Consider the following 7,945-nt stretch of genomic DNA (forward strand, 5'->3'; position numbering starts at 1 on the left):
TAAAGAGTACTTGTCGGGAGACGAGGTTGAACAAGGTATAGAGTGATACCGAAGATCAAACCTCGGACAAGTAAAATATCGCGTGACAAAGGGAATTGGTATCGTATGTGAATGGTTCATTCGATCACTAAAGTCATCGTTGAATATGTGGGAGCCATTATGGATCTCCGAGATCCCGCTATTGGTTATTGGTCGGAGTGAGTACTCAACCATGTCCGCATAGTTCACGAACCGTAGGGTGACACACTTAAAGTTGGATGTTGAAATGGTAGAACTTGAATATGGAATGGAGTTCGAATATTTGTTCGGAGTCCCGGATGAGATCCCGGACATCACGAGGAGTTCGGAATGGTCGGAGAATAAGATTCATATATAGGAAGTCATATTCCAAGTTTGGAAATGATCCGGTGCATTTATGGCAGGTTCTAGAAGGTTCTAGAAAAGTCCGGAAGAAATCACCATGGAAAGTAGAGTCCCGGAGGGACTCCACCTTGCATGACCAGCCAACCCTAAAGGGAAGGAGTCCAAGGTGGACTCCCTAGGGTGGCCGGCCAACCCACCTCAAGGAAAGGTGGGAGTCCCACCTTGGGTAGGACTCCCTCCTTGAGTAGGTTTCCCACATATGGGAGGTTTTAGTGTTGGGGTCTTATTCGAAGACTTGGACTAGAACTCTTGGTGCTTCCACCTATATAATGAGGGGCATAGGAGAGGGGGCTGACCACTTCAAACCTCAGCCTTGGCCGCACCCCTTAGAGGGCCGGCGCCCAACCCCCTCTCTCCCCAAACCCTAGCGGTCTCTCTCCTCCACCACATCCCGCACGCTTAAGCGAAGCTCCGCCGGATTTCTCCACCACCACCGACACCACGCCATCGTGCTTTGTCGAATTCAAGAGGAGCTACTACTTCCGCTGCCCGTTGGAACGGGGAGGTGGACGTCGTCTTCATCAACAACCGAACGTGTGACCGAGTACGGAGGTGCTGCCCGTTCGTGGCGCCGGAAGCGATCGTGATCAAGATCTTCTACGCGCTTTTGCAAGCGGCAAGTGAACGTCTACCGCAGCAACAAGAGCCTCATCTTGTAGGCTTTGGAATCTCTTCAAGGGTGAGACTCGATACCCCCTCGTTGCTACTATCTTCTAGATTGCATCTTGGCTTGGATTGCGTGTTCGCGGTAGGAAAATTTTTGTTTTCGATATGCAACGTTATCCTACACATTGAGGTGCGCCGGCAGTACTTTTCGAGAATACAATGTTTATTGCTTTTTTCCATCGTATTGCAATACGTATTTGCATATTTATACAGCAGTATATAATTACAAAGCAGTTCATATTTATACAGTAGTACATGCAATATGAGAAGCACATAGAGAGCCAAGTCTCATTTCGGTATCAATACACAAATACGCAAGTCTCGTTTCGAAATGTTGATTCATATAACACATATGAAACACCGAAGGACGAAGTTTCACAAAGTTAGAAGTCTCGGTACATAGTCGTCACCATTGTCATCATACACCTCACAATGTAGCTACTAACCTAAACTACAATCACGTAGAACATGACCATGGTCACAATGAGCATCATCATGAAGGCCATGGTCTTCATCCGGTTCCTCCTCATGTCCCTCATCTCTCCCGCTAGATAACGCGCGTATCTTCCTTCCGTCTCCACCCTAGTGGGGTATCCCTTGTAGCTGTTCCCGCTGAAGCGGTGCACCTATCTCCGACAGTCGTCCCAGTCATCGTAGACTCCAGGAACCCTCCCCTTGTACACGACATATGTCGTTGGCATCTCTATGCACAAGACAAATAAAACGTTAGTACCAATGCAATTAACAAGTGCCAACTCAAATAAGAGACGAGTTGTGTAAACTAAATAGCATGTGACTCATACTTTGTTGGTCGAAATAAATATTAACATTCAGGGATGGGATCAGCGAAGCCAAATAGGATGCACAAGAGATTGATATTTGTGCCATCACACCAGGTTCACTGGCCCCACCCCAGAGTGTACAAGTGATCAAACATTCTAATCATCGGCCAATGCAATTAAGAAGTGCCAACTCAAATAAAAGACAAGTAGTACGAAGTAAATAGCGTGCCTCATACTTTGTCGGTCGAAACAAATATTAACATCCATGGATGGAGTCAGTGAGGCTAGGTAGGATGCACAATAAATTGATATTTGTGGCCATCACACGAAGGCTCACTGGCTCCACGCCCGAGTGTACGAGTGACCGAACATTCTAATCATCGGCGAACTCCAAATACGAGGCAAGTAAGGGGTCGAGTAAATGCAAATAATGATTAAGGTAAACACGCCATAATCTAGAAATATATAGCAAAGTAAATGTAATTACAGAAGCAGGTTCACATGCACATCCATACAACTAAATAAAGGCGACCAGTCGATCGGGCCAGAATATATATCAAATACAGTACGGAAGTTCATGGACATATCGTTCAAGCTTAATCAAAAGAGTTGTCGTCGTAGGATCAGGTCGTAGGCTTAGGGGGGAATGGACGGTAGCCCTTCAGTGTGTTGAATGGCCTCTCATCACGCGACATCTCCAAGCGGAGTTCTATCTCGTCATTAGGTGGTAGACCATAGCCGTAGAAGAACGCACCAGACCTATTGTTGACATCGTGCAGGATTATCGTGCAAATCAACTGCTAGATGCGACCCCAGTTGCTTCTCAGCTCTCTATCGTTGACATCCGCCATGTTTGCAAACCCGTTTCTGAGACTCTCTGGCAGCAACATGTCATCTGCATACTTTATGTACTCCTGCATCTGAAGGATGGCGTACCACGCGTCCATCCCATTGTATTCCGCCGACTGCTTGAGGCAGGGGAAGTTGGTGGTGTGGGTTAAGGCCAAGCCTCCTCGTACTTTCCTCTGTACTTTGAGGGGGCCTGTCTTGGAGGCGAAGCCTGTGAGAGCATCATTGAGAACAGACTTGATGTGGTTGTAGTCTTTCTTGTTGTCCCTACCCGAGTCGAGATAGATTGCATGCGAGTGTTGCGGGTGCACGACGATGAGGGTGCATAACTTGTCTCTGCGGAAAACACACGGATTAACCTTTGCAAATGCAAATGGAGATATAGGATAGAACGGTAATGGGGACTAGCGAGTGATTACTTACTCGGGGAAGTAAGGGATGAGAATACCGCTCTTTTTAATGTTCGCCAGCATGAAATCCTCGACTTGCTTGATGTCAATCGCCTGATCCCCAACGTTGCAGATGATGCTCTCCCGCATGTAGAAGGGGTCCATTATCGCGATGCCCGGCATCCCCTCCTTAACGATCTGGGAAGACAGAATAAGAGCAACTAGCCGAACCACTGAAAAGTGGAGCATTCTCATCCGAAAGACGTCGAAGATTTCATTGAACCGGATAAAGCACAAGTCCGCGGGGTACTTTTCGACGAAGTTCATGCCAGTTGGCACCCTCGCCACGAACAAAGGGTAACCAGGTTCTTTTGCATTAATAAGCTGCTTCTCCACATACTGGACAGAGTTATGCAAGCTCCTCATATCCGGAGTGAGTACCTTGAGGACATGCTCCGGCAGCATCGGTTCACCAATCGAATGCTCAGGCCGCCAATTGTTTGGCAACTTGTCAAGGTGTCGGACCGTGTCCTTGGATTTGGCCGCCTCCTTGGATTTGGCATCCTTCTTCGCTGGCCTCTTCCGCTTCTTGGGATGTTCTGTACCACCATCCATCGCCGTAGTGGCCGTAGCACAGAGTGTGTTTGGGCTCAGCATGTTTTTGGTGGCAGCGGTGGCGGCCTCCGCAAGCGTTTCCTCCTCAGCTGTTTCTTGAGAGTCGAGCATCTTCTTGGAGCACAGATATTTTGTTGTCGCCATGTTCGGATCCATCGGGGCAACTTGTGAAGACGTAGGAATGTCCCATTGGAAGTCGTCACGTTCGTACGCCTCAACCTCTGGCGCCGCTAGCTGTTGCGGTGGGGCGGTGACCTCCGGCACCGCTGGCTGTTGTCGTGGGGCGCTGACCACCGACACCGCTGGCTGTTGTCGTGGGGCGTTGACCACTGGCGCCGCTGGCTGTTGTGGTGGGGCGCTGACCACCGGCGTCGCTGGCTGTTGTGGAGGGACCATGTGGTGCCGCAAGGTGCTTTCCTTTGCTTGCCGTCGACCCCGAGTAGGTGTTGATCCTAATTAGGGTCTTCAGCCATAGCAGTACCCAACCCTTTAGTGAGGCCAGATTCAACGGGCTATCGTCATCGGCACCATGCGGTTGATTAGGAGGAAACAAATCCTCATAGCCCGGTAACGCCCGATCCACTTCAACCCGGTAAACGTCATCGTCCATATATCGTGTGTGCCACTTCTTATCCAGAGGGCGAAGGATGGACCCCCTCGCGACGTCTTTGAGTTCATCATTCACTTTCATCAGGAAGGTGCATGGCGTTGAGAGCGCCTGCGAGAACATGTGTACGGCGTTAGAGAGAGGGCAAGGATGACGAAACTAATATATTAACTTGATGTACACTAGCTTAATTACCGTGAGGGCGTTGAGCTCGGCTAATGTCGACGGGCCGACACATGCGGCGGCGGGCGTGCAAGTGACGGAGGGGCTGCTACCCGGCATGACAGGTGAATCCCTAGCACCTGCGACATTGCCGGCGGCCGGAGGAGTCTCCATTATAATATCAGCATTTCCGGTGGCGCCATCGAGTTGCTGCCACCAAAGCTAACCACTTGCATTTGCGGGGGGGGGGGGGCTTGTTTGCCACCCTCATACCACGCGACGACGGCAATAGCTAAATTCCACCGGCGCGCCCGTGGGCCGGTGCGCCGGCAATACTTTCTGGGCCTGGCCCGGACGGGGGAGCCACGGCCTCATTTTATCGCCGGCGCAGAAACCTGGCTGGTGCGCCGGTAGTGTGCCATCATCGCCGGCGCGGCGACAAAGTAGTGCGCCGGCACCACTTGCCACCGGCGCGGCAAAAACATGGTGCTCCGGCAAGGTGTTCCCCACCTATATCCATTTTCCTAGTAGTGCATCATTCCTGCACATATTTATACACCATCGGTATCTAGCCAGGCCCAAGCCAAAGCTGCACAGGCCAAATCACCCTTTATCCTCTCCACTCCTAAACGTACTTCCGAATAAACACTTCACTTTCTATCTCTCCCCAACCCTACTGGAGAATTATTCCTATCCGTCGATCACCTCTAATTTCTCCCGCTAGCGTTGTCGCTGCCCTTATGCACACATATCTACCACACAGTGTGTCGCGCGGTCATGCCTCTTCTTTCCTTACGTTTTGGCAATGCACGTGCCATGCCGCTCTTTCTGGTGATGACCGCCATTTCCATGCCACCTCTCTCTTTGGCGACGACCACCTCCAATGGCCACACTTCCGTGATGATCCCCATTATTGGCATCGTTCCCCGTGGTCCACATCTCCCTTCGGCCAGCACGAGCTCCTGGCCACCACCATGATGAACCTAATGAAACTTGTAGCAAAACACTAGTACAAAATGGCTCATTTATGGCGTATCAGCACACTAATGATACACTTCCTAATAGAATGGTAAATTATTCTCTAGACACAATCCAAACTAACATGTTTCAACTAAATCTCTTGATCATTTTATCAATGGTACATAATACATGTTGTGTGAATACCGTCCAAAAAGACCAATCAATGTTCATGGATTTAGGGGCTCCTTCACACCTAAATTTCCGCCAATGCATACAATACATTGTTTGTGTAACTTTTAGATTCTGGTATTCATATGCCTATGTAACCATTTAGCGTTTAGGATATTGCATACTAGTACTAGTTGCTAACTAAAAATCTACTCCCTCCGATCCATAATAAGTGTCGGAGGTTTAGTTAATTTGAACAGAACTCCCGAAACTTATTATGGATAAGAGGGAGTAGCTGAATTGAGGGCGTAACTCTGGAGTAAACGTTCACTCAACTAGTAAAACATCATGTAAGAGTTTTGGCGAGAGCTGATTATTAGTCTAAACCTATCCACATGATCACCATCAGAGAGCACAAGGGAAAATATGTATCCCAAGAAGGGGAGATAAACACTCTATTGAGGATAGAGAGTATTGGTGAGAGCTGGTTATTAGTCTAGGTGAACCTCTGCTCGATTGATCTCTCTTAGTGAGATGGCAGCCATCGTCTTGTTGAAGCGACGCACCCTAGGCCTAGTTAAAATTATCATTTCTTTTAGCCTCTATCAGTATAATGAGGTTGAAGTCGCCGCTTACCACAAGTTGGAGTGTCCATGTCCAAATTTCCCTCTCAAGTTCTCCTAGGAACTCCTTGGTCCATGAATGATCAGCGACCCATAGACTAAGATAAAACACAATTTAACATTATTGCTACACTGCAAAAAATTTGCACTGATGAAGAAAGTCCCTTTCCTCTAGTCACCCACCTCGAAGCTCTTGTCCCGAATGCCAAGAAGCATTCCACTTGAGTGCCCCAACACTGGCAGCTAGTTCCCGGAGAATATTGGCCGCCACCCTCCAGACTACGTACTTTGGCATCAAAAATCGTGTTTTATAGTCTATTTTAGATCAATGATGCCCACCCTATCCTGGATAATGTTATCCTTGAGTTGGGTCTGGGATACTTGCCTCTCAAAACCTCAATGTTATCCTTGAGTTGGGTCTGGCATACTTGCCTCCCAAAATCAAAGGTATTATATTAAGAACCTCATCTCATACCCTTGCGCTTGTTGTATCCTTTACAAACCGTCGATCGAGGATTCTTAGCACGTTTCCATGCCAGCTTGCTACACGATAACCCATGGATCCCGCGTCCTCGAAAGCAAGGCTGACATGCCCCTTTCGGTTCCATCTCAAGGTCCGTCTGAGTGAGTGAACTCCATGTCCCCTAGTTGAGCTTCTCATTGGGGTGGGATAGCCTCCTTTCTCCTACCCCGAGCACCCTCCACTACGAGCTGCCACCGCAACACAATGCCTTTCCTCCGATTCGTGACGATGTGCAACTTCTACCGATGCCGCCTGAACTTTCTCCTTCGCTCTCACCATACATAGGTCTTACAATGGTGTACCCGTCCTCTAACACAAAGGGTTTACATAGATGACCATAATCATGTTGGGCAGCTCATATGGTGCTAATACAATGATAGAACAAGAGAGAGATAGAACAAGTTACAGCCACAAACCATAGTCTAGAGGTGGACTACTCCCTTCTCACCATGGTGGTGTTGATTTAGATCTTGGAGGGGTAGGAGATTTCTCCGACGGCGGCTCCGGCAGAGGTTCCCTCCCCAATATTCGCTGGTGTTGACTCTTTTTTGGTGTTTCTGATATACGCTTCGCCTCTTTTCCGATACGCGGAGAGGGTCCTTTATATAGGGTTTTTTAGGTCAAGACCATCATCTGGGTCTCTTGATGGACGGCTGAGGACGCTCGAGGCACCCAATCCTATGGGTGGCGTGGCCTAGGGTGGGGGCCGCACCACCCGTAGGATTTTGAGCCTCCTAGCACTGTTTGCATGATTTCAAAGCTTCATATCACAAGTCCTCGTAAAATATATTGATCGTCATCGAAAAATCCAAGATCCATTTGACTCTGTATAGGTCTGTGAAAGTAAAAAAGATACACAAAAAGGAGATTCTTATTATGTAGAGTTATAACCAAAATAAAAGGTATCATCGAAAAATATCCAAAAAATATAAAACATTGATATAACCTTATATGAGATGCAAATATGAATCAATATGTGGCAATAAACTACAATGTTCATGTATGCATTTTAGATGCATCAACAAGGAGAAGCCACCGACACATGGTACAGATCACCCAGTATGGACGGCAATGACTGTACCATAGGTTGTTAAGTTCTTTATTGGTCAGTTCGTGACCCTGGTGGACATGGTGATGATTCCAAGCCAAAATTCTTCATTACATCCCTTGATTTCCTC

Source organism: Lolium rigidum, chromosome 6 (genome assembly GCF_022539505.1).
Source record: "Lolium rigidum isolate FL_2022 chromosome 6, APGP_CSIRO_Lrig_0.1, whole genome shotgun sequence".
Lineage (NCBI taxonomy): Eukaryota > Viridiplantae > Streptophyta > Magnoliopsida > Poales > Poaceae > Lolium > Lolium rigidum.